This window comes from Capra hircus, chromosome 7 (genome assembly GCF_001704415.2).
Source record: "Capra hircus breed San Clemente chromosome 7, ASM170441v1, whole genome shotgun sequence".
NCBI lineage: Eukaryota > Metazoa > Chordata > Mammalia > Artiodactyla > Bovidae > Capra > Capra hircus.
The window spans coordinates 4,297,269-4,316,216 of NC_030814.1; the positions used below are offsets into that span (position 1 = coordinate 4,297,269).

The window sequence follows — 18,948 nt, forward strand, 5'->3', positions numbered from 1 at the left end:
TACTCAGGATGTGTCCCGTGACTTCCTTCCTCCTCCTCGCCTTATTCAACTGTCTGGCTGAGTGTTACATTTTCTCAGAACTGTGAGCTCTGCCAGGAGCATGTTATCTGGTCTGCTGAGTAAATACTGGGTCACTATATACGTGACCATTGCTGAGTCAAGATGTAATGTCTCACAAGCAATGTGTTTGTTTTAACAGGGTTCGTCTTCAAGGTGTGATTTTGGCAGAAAAAATAAGGCAAGAAGGGTGAGTTTCATGATGGGGAGGGCGTGGGTGATGGGAAGGGCAGATGTCTTGGGGGCACGCACACCTGTCATATCCTCTGGGTTTTATTTCACAGCCAACTGCCTACCGTCCCCGGGCTTTGAACGCTCCTGTGGGAGTTCAAGTATCGTCCCAGGGCAGGCTGCAGGAAGAGCTCCCAGAAGCATAAATAGAGCACACGCCGATAATTGCCACCCGAATAGTAAGATCTCAAAATCTGTTCACACTCCTGGTGCTGTTTTCATTTTATTTTCTCCAATATATTTTTAAACACAAAATTCCTCCTCTGTGAGGCACTTCCCTCCACCACCAAATGATGTGAGTTAAGGCACCCATCCATGTCAGTGACACACAAAGGCTCCGGTTGCTGTACAGCCTAGCCTTCTTTCATTAATCAAACACCCAAATAGTAAGCAAGTGTTGGTAGTAAACAGTTTTGGGGTGCGTATGTACACACACACACATACATCTATGCATATATTATAATAGTTATGTGCTATTAAATAAATCATTTGCCTGTAATTTGATACTTTGAATTGCTGACTGACGGGAATGAGCAATTAAGGTTTTTTTTCTGCCGTTGTATAGACACAGCCCAATTCAAAGGATAGGTGCCCAAAGCTAATTGCGTCTCTATTGTGACCTAGTCTTGTACAACTTTGCCTTTCTCACTTCGGTTTTCTGGGGTCCAGGTGATTGACTATCTGTCTTCTCTTGTTGAGCACCCACTCAGGAAATAGCTTCATGACTGTAGCACCTCAGCAATAAGATTTAAATAATGACAACTCCTACCGATTTTCTGCTAGGGTAAATAGCTGTAAGTACTTTCTGAAATAATAACGCTGGACTAAGTGATCATCCTCAGTTAATCAATGTGGAAACATCCTAGGACTTACTCAGGTCTAAACATCCAGAAGGTATCAATCTTGAAAGGAAGGTTTTGTTTCAGGTGAAATGCTAATTTCCTTCTATTTTTGTCATTGCCGACAGCAGTCCTAGGGCTACCGCAAACAAGGTATTGGTTATCGGCAGATGAAACCGGAGTCTTCTGTAAGGGAGGAAATTGTGTAACAGCGCAGACCCTGGAGTCGGGATGTTTGAGTTCAGATTGCAGCTCCACTATGACAGGCACCGTGTCCTTGGGCGAATGACTGAAATTCTTTTTCCTTGATGTCTTTATTCGTAAAATGAAGATAATAATAGTACTTATCGCATGTGGTCGTGATGATTAAATGATTTAATACATGTGACGCTCTTAGCAGAGTGTCTGGCACACAGTGAGTGAAAAGTGAAAGTATTAGTCACCCGGTCGTGCCCGACTCTTTCCAACCCCATGGACTGTAGCCCGCCAGGCTCCTCTGTCCATGGAATTCTCCAGGCAGAATACTGGAGTGGCTTGCCATGCCCTTCTCCAAGGAATCTTCCCGAGCCAGGGATAGAGCCCAGGTCTCTTGCATTGCAGGCGGATTCTTTACCATCTGAGCCCCCAGGGAAATGTACGTACTCAATAAATAGTAGCAGGTTTTTTTTTTTTTTGGTTTATGTTTTGAGTATTTCATCATTTAAAAGGGACTAGCCCTTCAGCTTCCTAGGTGAAGCTGGAACCAGGAGCTGAAAACCTTTGGTCAAGTGCATTCTTGCAGCTGAAAGTGAAGGCTGCTTTTAGCAAAAGAGGGTTTATGATACATCATCTTGAGGTCACAGGAAGCTATGGCAGAGACCAAAATGGGCTAAACCTGAGACGTGGACGAAGTCTATGCAGCTGTGGCAAAGGGCTTGCTTCTCCTCAGTCAGTAATGGCCTGAGTGGTCTCCAGTTGCTTCTCAATCCCGGATTACATCCCATATACATATAGCCCTATCGAGAGCCCTGCTTTAGACAAGATCTTGTCATTCTGTAGGAAACGACTGGTTAGAAACATGGGACAAAGTTCAAGTCTTTGCTAATATATTATATTTGCTGTTGCTTAGTCATTAAGTTGTGTCTGACTCTTTGCGATCCTATGGACTGCAGCAGGCCAGGTTTCCCTGTCTTTCACCATCTCCCAGAATTTGCTCAGACTCATGTCCATTGAGTCGGTGATGCCATCCAACCATCTCATCCTCTGTTGTCCCCTTCTCCTGTTTCCCTCAATCTTTCCCAGCATCAGGGTCTTTTCCAATGAGTCAGCTCTTCGCATCAGGTGGCCAAAGTATCGGAGCTTCAGCTTCAGCATCAGCCCTTCCAACGAATATTCAGGTTTGTTTCCTTTAGGATGGACTGGATTGATCTCCTTGCTGTTCAAGGGACTCTCAAGAGTCTTCTTCAGCATCACAATATAAAGCATCGATTCTTCTGTGGTCCGTCTTCTTCACGATGCAACTCACATCTGTGCATAACTACGGGAAAAACCATAGCTTTGACTATACGGACCTTTGTTGGCAAAGTAATATGAGTCGTCAAACAAAAGGATTATCCAAAAAGTGATGTTCATTCCTGAGCTGGAGACTGGCCCAGGATCAGGAGAGAGGATGAACCAGCGAAGAGGAAATAAGGTCAGAGTGCAGTGAGGCTAAATCAGGAGGCCTGATGTGCAGAAATGAGATTACTATGGAATTGCATCTTGTTGTTGTCGTTCAGCTACCAAGTCATGCCCAACTCTTCGAGACCCCAAGGACTGCAGCATGCCAGGCTTCTGTGTCCCTCAGCATCTCCTGGAGTTTGCCCAAGTTCAGGTCCACCGAATCGGTGATGCCATCCAACCATCTCATCCTCTGTTGCCCTCTTCTTCTGCTTGTAATCTTTCCTAGCATCAGGAATTGCTTCTTACCAGGGCATTAAATGATTCAAAAGCTCACATTTGTAAAAATCACAGAAAATTATCCTTAAAAATCCCTTTTACTTCATGAACAATTTTTACTTCATGAACGATTCATAGATGGTTTTGTACATACAACCCTACATAGTATGTGTCTAATACATGAAAAATAGTACAAATGCAATACTGCCTTTTACAGAATTTTATAATATTTAAAACTGTATATTGAGCATAGATACTTGACTTCATTTAGGTTAAATGCACCTATTATGTGATTCTTAAAACTATGTTTGGGCCCTGGGCCGATTTCTATTCTCTGCGCTATGTGTTCTCCCAGGTTTTCTTAGCCTGCATATTTTTTCATGCACCTTGACACCTAAAGGCTAATGTATTTATTCAGAAGAAAAGTAGATGATAAAAGGTAATTTAACATGTGGATACTTTGTTCTCCAAGGTTTTAAATATTATAGGCAATTGGCGATCAGTTGCAGCAAAGGTGCCTCTAGGAAAGTAAAAACAGAATTCATGTATCCATGTCTGTTTCTAGGAGGGATTGGCAGGGTTTCTACATTTTAGTAGATCAGCAGGAAGAAACCACATGTGCCATCACTGTAAGATAAGTCACCAAATAACGGAGCATTTCTGCTCGACTCTTCTTGGTCGTTTACTTCCCAGTGAAAACAGAAATCATATACACAGGTACAGCCTTAAATACTGAATGATAAACCAAATGCTTGTCATGTGACGGAGAGGATGTCAGGGGATCCCTTACCCCCAAAGCTGGTCTATAATACAGAATTTTATTGTGAGAGATTAATTTTCTTTGTTTCAAAGTTAGCCCTGTTTTGGAGTAGAAATATGTTAGACCTGACAGTCGCTTTGCTAGAGCCAAGCAACATAAACCTCCCTTTCTTCTTTCTAGGTAACGTGTACCTGGCATTTCCAACCTCCCTTGTTCTGGCCCGCAGAAGGCTTGTTGTCTGCGTTAGGTCTGGGCTAAAGGAATGTCCGTGGAAGGGATGTCTAGCATGTCTAGCTCTGGATTTAAAATCCTCTGCTTAATTTTCCAACATTTCTTTCCCACCTTGGTTATTGAGAAGGTTATATTGGAGATGGCACCATTTGAAACTGGAAGCAGCCTCATTTGTAGGAAAGCCTCCTGAGAGCTTTATATGCTCATCAGACTATATACAAACGACAAATACACCTTTACATTGCTAAGCCTTTGGGATTTTTGAGGTTGCTTGTTATAGCAGCTAAGGTTATTTATCCAAATAGAAATGTTTATATCAGAAGTGAAGCACTTCCATTAAATGTATGTAGTATTAGCATTGACTTAACTGTTGAGAGCTAAGTAGGGGCTTCCCTGGTGGCTTAGAGGGTAAAGCATCTGTTTGCAATGCAGGAGACCCGGGTTCAATCGGAAGATCCCCTGGAGAAGGAAATGGCAACCCACTCCAATACTCTTGCCTGGAAAATCCCATGGACGGAGGAGCCTCGTAGGCTACAATCCATGGGGTCGCAAAGAGTTGGACACGACTGAGCAACGACACACACAGTGAGGAAATTGATATCGAAGTGTGTGAAGACGGCTGTTCATGTGAGGTGGTGGCAAAATATTTAGTACAACCACCACCTGCGATAAATCAGAGGTCAGAACAAGTCCCTGCTCAGTCTGCAGCGTTTGGGGTAATGGCTGAAATGAATCAGACCGTTAGTTTGGGCCAGCAATTACAGGCTAAGGTATTACACAAAAAAAGGTGGGCTCAGGAAAAACTTGGCTGGTTTACAAACATAAATGAGAGGGACTAGATGGAATCCAGAAATGTTAGGGTGAAAATGCTGTTCCTAAATCCTCAATAGGAAAAGTGAGGTTAAAAAAATTGTTAGTTGAATCAAGTAACTCAGGGCAAAGGTCAGATTAAGGATGTGTGTTTCCTTAGCTGATTATCAACCAATTCCTGCTTGTGATTTACTGATAAGGAAGATTACCTCATCCTCCAGGTTGCAGATAGCCTCAAGTTCAGTTCAGTTCAGAAGCTCAGTCGTGTCCGAATCTTTGCGACCCCATGAATTGCAGCATAAAAAGGAAATGGCAACCCACTCCAGTGTTCTTGCCTGGAGAATCCCAGGGATGGGGGAGCCTGGTGGGCTGCCGTCTATGGGGTCGCAGAGAGTTAGACACGACTGAAGCAACTTAGCAGCAGCAGTAGCAGCAGGCCTCCCTGTCCATCATCAACTCCCGGAGTTCACTCAAACTCACGTCCATCGAGTCAGTGATGCCATCCAGCCATCTAATCCTCTGTTGTCCCCTTCTTCTCCTGCCCCCAATCCCTCCAAGCGTCAGAGTCTTTTCCAATGAGTCAACACTTCGCATGAGGTGGCCAAAGTACTGGAGCTTCAGCTTTAGCATCAGTCCTTCCAAAGAACACCCAGGACTGATCTCCTTTAGAATGGACTGGTTGGATCTCCTTGAAGTCCAAGGGACTCTCAAGAGTTTTCTCCAACACCACAGTTCAAAAGCATCAGTTCTTCCGTACTCAGCTTTCTTTATAGTCCAACTCTCACATCCATACATGACCACTGGAAAAACCATAGCCTTGACTAGACGGACCTTTGTTGGAAAAGTAATGTCTCTGCTTTTGAATGTGCTCTCTAGGTTGGTCATAACTTTTCTTCCAAGGAGTAAGCGTCTTTTAATTTCATGGCTGCAGTCACCATCTGCAGTGATTTTGGAGCCCCAAAATAAAGTCTGACACTGTTTCCCCATCTATTTCCCGTGAAATGATGGGACCAGATGCCATGATCTTAGTTTTCTGAATGTTGAGCTTTAAGCCAACTTTTTCACTCTCCTCTTTCACTTCCATCAAGAAGCTTTTTAGCTCCTCTTCACTTTCTGCCATAAGGGTGGTGTCATCTGCATATCTGAGGTTATTTATATTTGTCCCGGCAATCTTGATTCCAGCTTGTGCTTCTTCCAGCCCAGCGTTTCTCATGATGTACTCTGCACAGAAGTTAAATAAGCAGGGTGACAATATATAGCCTTGACGGATTCTTTTTCCTATTTGGAACCGGTCTGTTGTTCCATGTCCAGTTCTAACTGTTGCTTCCTGACCAGCATAGAGGTTTCTCAAGAGGCAGGTCAGGTGGTCTGGTATTCCCATCTCTCTCAGAATTTTCCACAGTTTCTTGGGATCCACACAGTCAAAGGCTTTGGCATAGTCAATAAAGCAGAAATAAATGTTTTTCTGGAACTCTCTTGCTTTTTCCATGATCCAGCAGATGTTGGCAATTTGATCTTTGGTTCCTCTGCCTTTTCTAAAACCAGCTTGAACATCTGGAAGTTCACAGTTCACATATTGCTGAAGCCTGGCTTGGAGAATTTTGAGCATTACTTTACTAGCGTGTGAGATAAGTGCAATTGTGTGGTAGTCTGAGCATTCTTTGACATTGCCTTTCTTTGGGATTGGAATGAAAACTGACCTTTTCCAGTCCTGTGGCCACTGCTGAATTTTCCAAATTTGCTGGCATATTGAGTGCAGCACTTTCACATCATTATTTTTCAGGATTTGAAATAGCTTAACTGGAATTCCATCACCTCCACTAGCTTTGTTCGTAGTGATGCTTTCTAAGGCCCACTTGACTTCACATTCCAGGATGTCTGGCTCTAGGTGAGTGATCACACCATTGTGATTATCTTGTTCATGAAGATCTTTTTTGTACAGTTCCTCTGTGTATTCTTACCACCACTTCTTAATATCTTCTGCTTCTGTTGCTGCTAAGTCACTTCAGTCGTGTCCCACTCTGTGCGACCCCATAGACAGCAGCCCATTAGGCTCCTCTGTCCCTGGGATTCTCCAGGCAAGAATACTGGAGTGGGTTGCCATTTCTTTCTCCGATGCATGAAAGTGAAAAGTGAAAGTGATGTCGCTCAGTTGTGCCCGACTCTTAGTGACCCCATGGACTGCAGGCTACCAGGCTCCTCTGTCCATGGGATTTTCCAGGCAAGAGTACTGGAGTGGGGTGCCATTGCCTTCTCCGTCTGCTTCTGTTATGTCCATGCCATTTCTGTCCTTTATCAAGCCCATCTTTGGGAGAAGGGAATGGCAAACCACTTCAGTATTCTTGCCTTGAGAACCCCATGAAGAGTATGAAAAGGCAAAATGATAGCATACTGAGAGAGGAACTCCCCAGATCAGTAGGTGCCCAATATGCTACTGGAGATCAGTGGAGAAATAACTCCAGAAAGAAGGAAGGGATGGAGCCAAAGCAAAAACAACACCCAGCTGTGGGTGTGACTGGTGATAGAAGCAAGGTCCGATGCGGTAAAGAGCAATATTGCATAGGAACCTGGAATGTTAGGTCCATGAATCAAGGCAAATTGAAAGTGGTCAAACAGGAGATGGCAAGAGTGAATGTCGACATTCTAGGAATCAGCGAACTAAAATGGACTGGAATGGATGAATTATATCAGATGACCATTATATCTACTACTGCGGGCAGGAATCCCTCAGAAGAAATGGAGTAGCCATCATGTCAACAAAAGAGTCTTAAATGCAGTACTTGGATGCAATCTCAAAAATGACAGAATGATCTCTGTTCATTTCCAAAGCAAACCATTCAATATCACAGTAATCCAACTCTATGCCCTAACCAGTAACGCTGAAGAAGCTGAAGTTGAATGGTTCAATGAAGACCTACAAGACCTTTTAGAACTAACACCCAAAAAAGATGTCGTTTTCATTAAAGGGGACTGGAATGCAAAAGTAGGAAGTCAAGAAACACCCGGGGTAACAGGCAAATTTGGCCTTGGAATACAGAATGAAGCAGGGCAATGGCTAATAGAATTTTGCCAGGAAAATGCTCTCGTCATAGCAAACACCCTCTTCCAACAACACAAAAGAAGACTCTACACATGGACATCACCAGATGGACAACACCAAAAACTGATTATATTCTTTGCAGCCAAAGATGGTGAAGCTCTATATAGTCAACAAAATCAAGACTGGCAGCTGACTGTGGCTCAGAACATGAACCCCTTATTGGCAAATACAGACTTAAATTGAAGAAAGTAGGGAAAACCACTAGACCATTCAGGTATGACCTAAATCAAATCCCTTATGATTATATAGTGGAAGTCAGAAATAGATTTAAGGGCCTAGATCTGATAGATAGAGTGCCTGATGAACTATGCATGGAGGTTGGCGACATTGTACAGGAGACAGGGATCAAGACCATCCCCATGGCAAAGAAATGCAAAAAAGCAAAATGGCTGTCTGGGGAGGCCTTACAAATAGCTGTGAAAAGAAGAGAAGCAAAAAGCAGAGGAGAAAAGGAAAGATATAAGCATCTGAATGCAGAGTTCCAAAGAATAGCAAGGAGAGATAAGAAAGCTTTCCTTGGCGATCAATGCAAAGAAATAGAGGAAAACAACAGAATGGGAAGGACTGGAGACCTCTTCAACAAGCCTCAAGTTAGCTCGTTAAACTGGAGGAGACAGGCTTGAGGGTGAGAATGCAAAGAAGGGAATCTCATTTACAAATTGTATCTCAGAAATTTGGGAGTGTTTCCTGCTCGAGGTGAATGTGCTGGAAGCCTATTAAATTGTTGAGGGAATTGCGTTGCCACAGAAATAGTGAATCCAGACTAGAAAATTCCTTGACTAAATTTTAAGGAACTCTCAGGCCCTTTAGCAAATGCTATCATTTCACTTTTATTATTTCCCCAGCCTGTTTCGGGACACAGCTGACACATCTCAGCCCTGTATCTTTGCCCTGGGGGACTCTGTCACCTGAAGGACTGCTTGGAATTTGCACTCCAGGAGTGACCTTACATCAAGGAGAGACTGGAGTTTCTATATCCCTCTTGGAAGCTGCGTTCCACATAGCCTTTCAGAGGGTCCCCAGAGGTTTTGAGCTCCAGCTTGTCTACTAAAATCTCTCTAGCGGTAATCTACTCATGAAATTAAAAGATGCTTACTCCTTGGAAGTAAAGTTATGACCAATCTAGACAGCATATTAAAAAATAGAGACATTACTTTGTCAGCAAAGGTTCGTCTCAACAAGGCTATGGTTTTTCTAGTAGTCATGTATGGATGTGAGAGTTGGACTGTAAAGAAAGTTGAGCACAGAAGAATTGATGCTTTGGTGTTGGAAAAGACTGTGGTGTTGGAAAAGACTCTTGAGAGTCCCTTGGACTGCAAGGGTATCCAACCAGTCCATCCTAGAGGAGATCAGTCCTGGGTGTTCATTGGAAGGAGTGAATTTGAAGCTGAAACTCCAATACTTTGGCCACCTGATGTGAAGAGCTGACTCATTTGAAAAGACCCTGATGCTGGGAAAGATTGAGGGCAGGAGAAGAAGGGGACGACAGAGGATGAGATGGGTGGATGGCATCACTGACTCAATGGACATGAGTTTTGGGTAGGCTCCGGGAGTTGGTGATGGACAGGGAGGCCTGGTGTGCTGCGGTTTTGTGGTTGCAACGCGTCGGATGTGACTGAGTGACTGAACTGAGCTGAACCTACTCATGAATGCTTGCGTTACTGGCTTGCCTTCCTTCCATGTGTTGCTCTCCACTACTCACAGCGCTTTTGAGATCACCTCCCACTTCGAGAGCTTGCACCAGAATCCTTGGTCAAAGGCCTTAGTTTTAGGCAATGCCCATTAGCACAGGTCTCAAGCTTCTGTGAACAGCAGGCAGGGCTTCAGATGCTCTATAGCCTCCAAAGAGGCCATCCTCTGAAACACATCTCTCAGATGTCAGCAAGGCGGACAAAGGGCAAGAACAGGCTGCCTAGAAGATGGGCAAAGGGCTAATGGAGAAGAGCTAACAGAGGAGTTTCTCCCAACGAACAGAATCAAAGCCAAATTAGGGAACGGGCCCACCAGTCTCGCGGAACTACTAGACTACTCTCTAATTCTCATTCCTGTCTCTAAATAGAAGTCTTTCTCGCAGTTGCCCTGCCTCTCTTCCACTGCTGTATAGGGAATGCGTAAATGAAGAGTCGCTAACTTGTCTTTTTGGTTCATATGCGGTGGCGACTAGCTTAGTTATACCCTGCTTTGGTGAGAGGACTGCTCTTTGCCCAGAGAAACAGAACTTTGCAGTAGATGGCGTGACGAGAAGATACTGCGGGAGAAGTATTGAAATAGATATTTGATGACCAGAAAGGAAGGGGATTTGCGTAACAGACTGATCAGGTGTTGGCCAATCCTGTTCTAGTCTCCTGAGCACAAAAGAAAAATGCATTCTTTCAAAGTTATTCAGTTATGCAAGGCATGTGGGTGAATATGGCGTCTGTGACTTCCAGCCCTGGCCATAGAGTCTCCTGTATCACTGCCCACATACTGTCTGAACTCTTCCCTTGGTAAACATGTAGGCCGTCTGTGGGAGATGGCGGCAAAATGAAGATGGGAGGCACTTTCATCCCTGAGCTGCTACTGGGAGAAGACATGCCCAGGGACATTCCCCAAGCTTTAAGGACCACAAATAAACCTGCACTTTGTTAAGCCCCTGAGATGTTGGGATTGCTTGCTACAGCAGCCAGCACAACTCATGAAGACTCATAGAGACATCATCTTAGTATATTTATCCTTCTCATGTTCTTTGACACACGTAGAACATGCTTTGATGATGGAGAAGGCAGCGAGTTGATGAGGGGATCCGTGAACATTTAGCAAGAAAGGGAGTGCTTCAGAAAGAAACCAGAAGATGCCAAAAGTAGTTCACACATTTTGGCCTGGAAATTACCCTTGGTTCTCCACTGGACACTACAGCACTATAGAGGGTATATGATGGTGTGCGTGTGTCCGTACCGTATCCATACACATGAGGAGGACAGAGGTGAGGCCAGCCATGGGTAGTACAGTACAGCAGGTAGCCTCCTCCCTACATCCTGCAGTGACCCCTTCAACTTCTCCTTCTTTGTCCATGCCCAGCCTGTTGTTGTTTCACAGTCAGTACTGTGCCCTGTATAATATCCATAGTTCCAAGGACAGATTGCCAGAGGGGCTCTGACAAATCAGGGTGGCTGGGGAAGCTCTGCCAGGAAGGGAAGAATTCACAGACCGGGAACGCTCTCTGAGTTAAGGGCTGCTCTCAATCCCAGCTGGCTATCAGCTAATTTCTACAAAAAGATGCCCTTTTTCCAGAAGCATTTACATGTCAACTGGAACTTCCAGAGGATTTCTATGGTTTTAAGATAATCTTTTTTTTTAAAATTAAAAATCATTATTAATAGGGGATTTATGGTAATACTGAAGAAGGAAATGGCAACTCACTCCAGTATTCTTGCCTGAGAAATCCCATGGACAGAGGAGTCTGGCGGGCTACAGTCTGTGGGGTCACAAGAGTCGGTCACAACTTAGTGACTAAGCCACCAGCACCACACAGCAATACACTGACATGGTTCAAAATAAAAATAACACACCACACAAAACACTTGCGTCCATTCTGTGTTACCTACTCTGCCCTCTGCAACTAAACACTTTAACTAGGCTTTAATATAAATTCAATCTTTAATGACAAAATTTCAGGCGCCAATAGCTGATGGGGAACTATTTTAAGACAGGGAACACGCTCCTCAAATTACACAGTTTCATAGTGCTTTGGCCGTCTATTCCAACTATTGCAAAATGGTCCTGAAATTGAGAATAAACACTGAGCAATTGTTTCAATCGACCTGCACCCTACCAACCAGAGACAAACCATTTGATTTCCATATGTTCAGATTAACATAGTTTAATTTAAGCGCTTGGTTGCTGAATTAAGCACCTAAATGTTCAGTTCAGTTCAGTCGCTCAGTCATTTCCTACTCTTTGCGACCCCATGGATTGCAGCACACCAGGCCTCCCTGTCCATCACCAACTCCCAGAGTTTGCTCAAACTCATGCCCATTGAGTCGGTGATGCCATCCAACCATCTCATTAACTCAGAGCAGATTTTAATTCTGAGCAACTTTAATCTTTGTAACAAAGGTTTACATATGTATCTTATCCATTCTCTGCAGACATATTTCCTATCTTTCTGTGGGTATTCAAGTACAAAATGCTACAGCGATTATATAGGTACCAGTATCATAGCCCTGCTGTGTTCTGCCAGTGCAAATGCAACCAGCTATACCAGACTTCAAAGATGTTTTCCTATAGATTTTTCCTATTACTTTTCTCTATGGCAACAGCTCCAGAAATGTTACCCCCCTTTTATTTAGAAAAACCAATTTTATTTGAATATAAAACCCTGAATAAATTTGGTCTTAATGTCTTTTTGATATTATCTTTTCCTTGAGTTTCATTCCTTGTGACAGTTGCACCCAAAATTATAAGTAGTAAAAAACGAAAAGGCAGTTCTGGATGTTAAATACTAACCATGTGTTTGGGATGGTTGGAGGGGAGGTAGGGATCGCTGGGCTTTTGGATCTATACGACAACAGATGTAAAGATCAAAAAGGGAAAATCAGGAGTACGAACGTGGGGGAAAATACTTTGAAGTATGAGTGTTTTTTACCAGAGGAAACCAATTTTCCCAATTTACTCACATAACACTGGAATGAATAAACCCTTGGTGTTCATGAGCTGATGGCTGAAACGCTGGTAAACAGGCTAGCAGATGGGAGAGGGCGCTGCTGGTTCTGTCTTTTCATTTTCGTCTATTACATAAGGAGATTACAACAACAACAACAACAACAACAACAAATGAAAACAGAAATGAGGTTTGGGAAGTACTTGGGACTACTTAGAATTCTGAGTGAAAGGACAGATGGGGCGCTTTGAATAACTGATACGTCTCTGGAAGCATAGGATCAATTAGCCGACATCTCTGACTCTCTCTGCTTCGTCATGTCTTAAGTATATCAGGGAAGCAGATTTATGAGACGCTATCCTTTCGGTCTGAATGGTGAAATTTAAATTTGTTTATGGTTCAGCATGTATAACTACTGTCCAAAATTTTAGTCAGTTTGTATTGCCCTTATTTAACGAGCAATAATTACTATTTGGGGACCTTCAAAGCTTGCCGGGCTAAGAAAGTCTAAGAAGTCTTGGGGCAACAGTCTTATGTGGTTTTTAGAGCCCTTTGCGCTTCGTTTTTCTATTTTTTTAAGAGGTTTCAGGATCATCTGTTTCCTCTGGCTTCTTTGGAATGACTGTGGACAACTTTGCTTCTTCCTTTGGAGTATGCGTTCTGGTGATCTCAATGAACAACATGTTGGACTCTGCAAATTTGTTTCCATATGGAACAAGTTAGCAGCTATTTAATTTCTAAAAATGTTTATGAAGTCCACAGCCCATTGTTATTTTTAGAGAGGCTTGTTCAGATCTTTGCCAGACGGTTATTTCAGGACTCCAGAGATTCTTTATGAAACTCCTCCAGAAAGCACACCACCTTCAAACAAGACTGAGTTATTGTAAAGATTAAAATGAAAGCATTGATTCCTTGTCTTATTCACATTAACCTTCTTCACGTAGGAGTTAGTCTGTACTCCTTCACGTTGGAATTAGCGACAGGACAAGCAGGTATTTTTAAATTAGAAGATTTGCCTAGAAGCTTATTTGGTTTTATAATCAGCGAGTGAACTGTATTCATATTTGACCAAAAACATATATGATAGCTTAAGGAGTCATGTAAACACACAAACTTTTTTAAAAAGCTTATCTTAATTCTTCTATTTCTAGGATGCAAAGTGAGCCATAAAGACAGTATTTCATTTATGCTTATTTCCAAGCTTCGATATCCTGGTCCTTAGGTGGATTTAATTTTTCTTCTTGGCCAGTTAGCCCAGAGTTACCCATTTGTTCGAGGATTTGGCACTTTTTAGCATTCAGCCTTCATTACTCCTTCTGAAAGCTTCTTATGGTTGAATGTTGAACACTTACAAAAGCGGATGGGTATTTAAATGTGAAAATGAATTCTTATAATTAGACTTACTCTTTTTAATCAAGGATGCAAAATACTGTTTCTTGTTCTCAATGAAATTTAGAGGATGAAGTTGAGAAAATGCAAAAGTGAATGCATCTGTTTCTACCTATTTGAAAATCTGAGTCTTTCTTGAATTGTTCCTATTTGATAACATTCTTCTCATTATGTGGTTACTTAGTTGTACCGTAAGGAAATATTTGAATTATAAAAGTGCCAATTTGGGGGCATTAGAGGAACATATTGTGGGTGACGCTTATCTCTGGGTGGCAACTGAAGGCAAAACAATTGTGGAAAAAGGAAATGCCTTGAGAAAGGAAGTGAGTGAAGAGAATGACTCATGGAAGGAAGTGCAATTTGGCTTCTGATAAGTTTGGAGTTGTAGAAACCATAATAATTTTTCACACACATTACCTGTTGTGGAAGACATCATAGGCCAAATAGTAAAATGAAAGCTCTTTTATTCTTTTTAAAGTTGGTAGAGATTCAATGGAGATTTTTTTCTTAAAACATTAATTTTAAAATAAAATGAATTTGTCAGTCTCAGGAACCAGTCTCTCTAAGATGAAAAATAATTTTGTTTTGATTTATGCATTTAATATTTCACACTGGAAATGTAAAACTACAGCAGTTATTTTATAGTGACTGAGATCAGGAAATATGGAGGTAATTCATTATATTTATTATTTTCCTTATAAAACTATAAATCAATGTTATTGAAAATTAAATGTATGGTCTTTTGTGGGGGCATTTCTGAGGTATAACACTACTTTCCATAAGGCTTTCTAGGATCTGACAGCAACTTGAATTATTCATAGAAGCCTTGGATTTTCCTTCAACCTAATCAAATTAATAAAACAATTTCAGTTCTAAAAGCTATTAATGCTCTGTGGAAAAGAGCAAAAATCATGAGTTTATCTTCAGTTTCTTTCTGAATTTTATGTACTTTTGGGGATCACCAAGTCCAAAAGCTTAGATGGTAAGTCAGGATACTGACTGCTATATCATTGCTACTTTGCTAGTGCGACACCGTTGTGTGATAATTCTTGTTCTTCCTGTATCACTGTGCTCCCAAGGAAGACTATTAGTTCCCTGCAGGGCCTTTAGTGATCCCTTTTTAAGAAAATAAAGAAATAAAGAAGAATTATAGAGAAGCATTCTAGTTTTCAGGATTAATTACCATACTTAACATCTGAAATGCTTTTGAAGTCTTCGGTAAAAAGGAATTATAACATGTGATGAGACAAACATAAGCAGCTATATGAAACATGCAGACAGGAGCAGGGGTACTCTCTCACTGGGTCCAGTAGAAGAATGAACATTCGCTTGATCATGGAACTGAAATGATTTGAAAGTTTTGGCATCCAAGGCAAGAGGAAAGTAAGTTGACTATATAACCCTCCTTCTCCAATCCCAAAGCAAGCATATGTATTGGTCTGTGGAGAAAAACTTATTTCAGAATGTAAATTCAAGAAGAATTTTTTTATGTGTTTCTTTGTACAAGGGATTTTTAATAAGGTAAACAATGCCTTCAACTCCAGCCTCATCTTATAGAAATATTGTTCAAGATGACCCTTCTTGAACCAGTGCTCTCGGAAGGTTGAGGACATAATATTAAACCACTATTCAGTGAAGGTATTCCTCCAGGGGCTCAAATAATAAAGTATTCCACTTGGGGAAGAGCTGGCTTAATACAGGACAGAATCCAGAAGAAGGAAGTATCTTCAACTTTCCTGCAAGATCTGTCTCAAATTTCAGATGTTTTAAGCAGGCTCATGGTAAGTCCTGGGTCACAGGCAATTTCAGGACACAGTTCTGAACCAGAAACTCATAGGTAGGAGTGAGGTACAATTGTTCTATTATGAAAGCCCAACCTGCATTTCACCCACTCAAAAAGCATTCTGAGCCTCAGCACAGTCATGGGTAAGTGCAGAGTTTGAAGACAGTGCCAGTGTTGCCCAGATCTTCCTATTTGCCTAGCTATTGTAAGCATAGAGCATGATGGATTTGAATTAGCCAGAAAAATGTTTATTCTATGTGCAGAAGGTCCAGTTTCTAAGCAGAACTATATTTTGATAACCCTGCCAGGAAGAGTAATCTGCAAAACACACACAACATACCTAAATCTGCGGAATGGTATTATTTGAAAATGTCTTTTTAAATGTTAGAGGATGCTTACCAGATGTTACCAATTTTGATGGAAATGAGACTGAGGGACCCCTTTAGATTTTTACAAACTGATGAGTCCACTGCTTAAGGCTTTTGTTTGTTTTACTGTCAGAGAAAATTCAACTGTTTGGCCAACATAAAGAAGGATGTTTGGCATCTTGCTTGCTGTAGCAAGAGGGAATGCGGTTTATTCACGGAATGGCTTGACGATACCATGTATTTGAAAAAATACAAGCAGTGAGGCTAGAACGCAGCACTCTTGGAGACCAATTCAAGATTAGACAAGTGTTTGCTAAAATGCCCCTGTGTTCACTCATCTGCTCATAGCCTAACGGTCATATCAAGTTTGGGTTTTCGTCCCACAAACTGATGAAAGATGGGTGAGCTAAAAGGAGGCAGGGTTAATACACTGGAAGCTGAAAAATGGTGCTAGAAATCAGTTTGTGGCTTACAGTTTAAAGGACGTGCCCAACAGATCAAGCAGTTGAAATTAGGAACACCAAGAGTATCCATTTGTAAAAGTCCTCTGCTGAAGGGCTTTGATCTGTAACTTTCCTGAGATAGAATGTGGTAAGAATGGATTGGAGATAATTTGGGGGACGAATGGAATCTTCTAAAATCACTGAAGTGATTTAACTAGTACTTTGTCTTGAAAACTGTTATTGTCTTCCATCAACTACCTAAAATCTGGAGACAGTCATGTGAATTTAAATGGAGATTTATGCTTCTATCAATTGTCTCTCGAAAGTCAAATGATAAATAACCATTTCTCCATATCTTCATTGTTCTCCCTATGCTCAAAATTTAAAGCTTCTCACTCAAATCTTACATGCTTTATAAAATGTACCACTTATTTTTTGTAGATATATAACACATCTTATCAGAGAAGGCAATGGCACCCCACTGCAGTACTCTTGCCTGAAAAATCCCATGGACGGAAGAGCCTGGTGGGCTGCAGTCCATGAGGTTGCTAAGAGTTGGACACAACTGAGCGACTTCACCTTCACTTTTCACTTTCATGCACTGGAGAAGGAAATGGCAACCCACTCCAGTGTTCTTGCCTGGAGAATCCCAGGGACGGGGGAGCCTGGTGGGCTGCCATCTATGGGGTCGCACAGAGTCAGACACGACTGAAGCGACTTAGCAGCAGCAGCAGCAACAGCAACACATCTTACATATTTGCTATATATTTATAAATTCTGACAAGTTTTTGATAGTGGAAGAGGAGTGTGTTCGTTTCCTGTGGGTGCCATAATAAAACCCCACAGATGAGTGTCTTTAAACCACAGAGACTTATTCTTTTCATATTTCTGGAGGCTACAAGTCTGAAATCAAAGTGTTGGAGGGCCACGTTCTTTACGAATATCTAGCAGAATATCCTTGCTTGCTTCTTCCAGCATCTTGGAGCCCCAGGCCTTCCTCGGCTTGTGGCAGCCAGCCTCCAGCCTCGGCCTTGGTCTTCACAGGGTCATCTTCCTTCAGTGTACCTCGCCTTTACTTCTGATAAAGACATTGGTTATGTTAGATTAAGGACCGACCCCACATCAGAATGACCTCCCCGTGTCCTAATTAACTACACAACTGCAGGCAGGTAAAGTCACATTTGGCTGGTTAGGACTTCCATATACCTTTGGGGACATAATTCGACTCAAAACAAGGGCATATTTTGCTTTGTTTCTTTGGTCAAGGGAAGACATATCAATCCTTCTAGAATTAAGACTCTGTAAAGCCATGCCTTTGTTTTCCCAGGTAAACAGACAATACAGGGATTATTTCCTGACTTCCTATGATGTGAAAAGGAAAGGTGGAAGTTTTTGAGGACTTGGTGAGACATACTTTCTATCTTGATTTCTTCCCTGTGCTATGATTGCTACATATTCTCATTCATCCAATTCTGGAGTCAGACTCAGGAATAATGATGTTGAAAATTAAAGTATGTTTAAGGAAGAAGGAAATAATTTCAGGAGAGCTAGGTACCAACTTGAAGAGTGCAAATAAAATGAAATTATAATCTTAATTGATCATTAATGTGGATGTCTCTTAGATAGCCCAGAGGGTACCCTTTACACTGTTCAGTTACAGAGGATGATTTTAACCAGTTATTTTCAGTCAAGTTTCAAACATTTCTCTCCATAGAAAAGAGCCAATGGGAAACTATTTTCTGATCCAAATTTCCTTTGCATGGAAGGAGATGTGAATTCACCATTCATTAGTTTAATGACCTTGGGTAAGTATACCCATTAATCTTTGAATTTTTTTCTGCATTTGTAAAACAGGAATAACAGGAACTTAACCATTAATTTTGGAGAAGGCAATGGCACCCCAGTCCAGCACTCTTGCCTGGAAAATCCCATAGACGGAGGAGCCTGGGAGGCTGCAGCCTATGAGGTCGCTAAGATTCGGACTCGACTGAGCGACTTCACTTTCACTTTTCACTTTCATGCATTGGAGAAGGAAATGGCAACCCACTCCAGTGTTCTTGCCTGGAGAATCCCAGGGACGGGGGAGCCTGGTGGGCTGCCATCTATGGGGTCGCACAGAGTCGGATACGACTGAAGTGACTTAGCAGCAGCAGCAGCAGCAACCATTAATTTAACAGGGCATTTTAATATAAAAGTCATTTATATACTATATAGTCATACATACAAATTTAAGAATTTATTTCTGGACAGTGTCTTCAAATAGCCTTCAAGAGGCACTACGGCACAGCAGTCTTGAGCAGTGGTTCTGAATAAGACTGATTCGGATGGAACCTCAGCTCCATCATCTACAGAGGTGTGACCTTGATCTCTGTGCCTCTGTT

The 18,948-nt window shown here is 42.0% G+C and overlaps 1 long non-coding RNA gene across 1 annotated transcript; it reads left to right on the plus strand.

The window, feature by feature from the left end:
* Positions 93 to 18,508, plus strand: LOC106502373. Its single transcript, XR_001295937.2, has 4 exons — positions 93 to 247; positions 342 to 467; positions 17,895 to 17,970; positions 18,422 to 18,508. It is a non-coding gene; the product is annotated as an uncharacterized LOC106502373 (long non-coding RNA).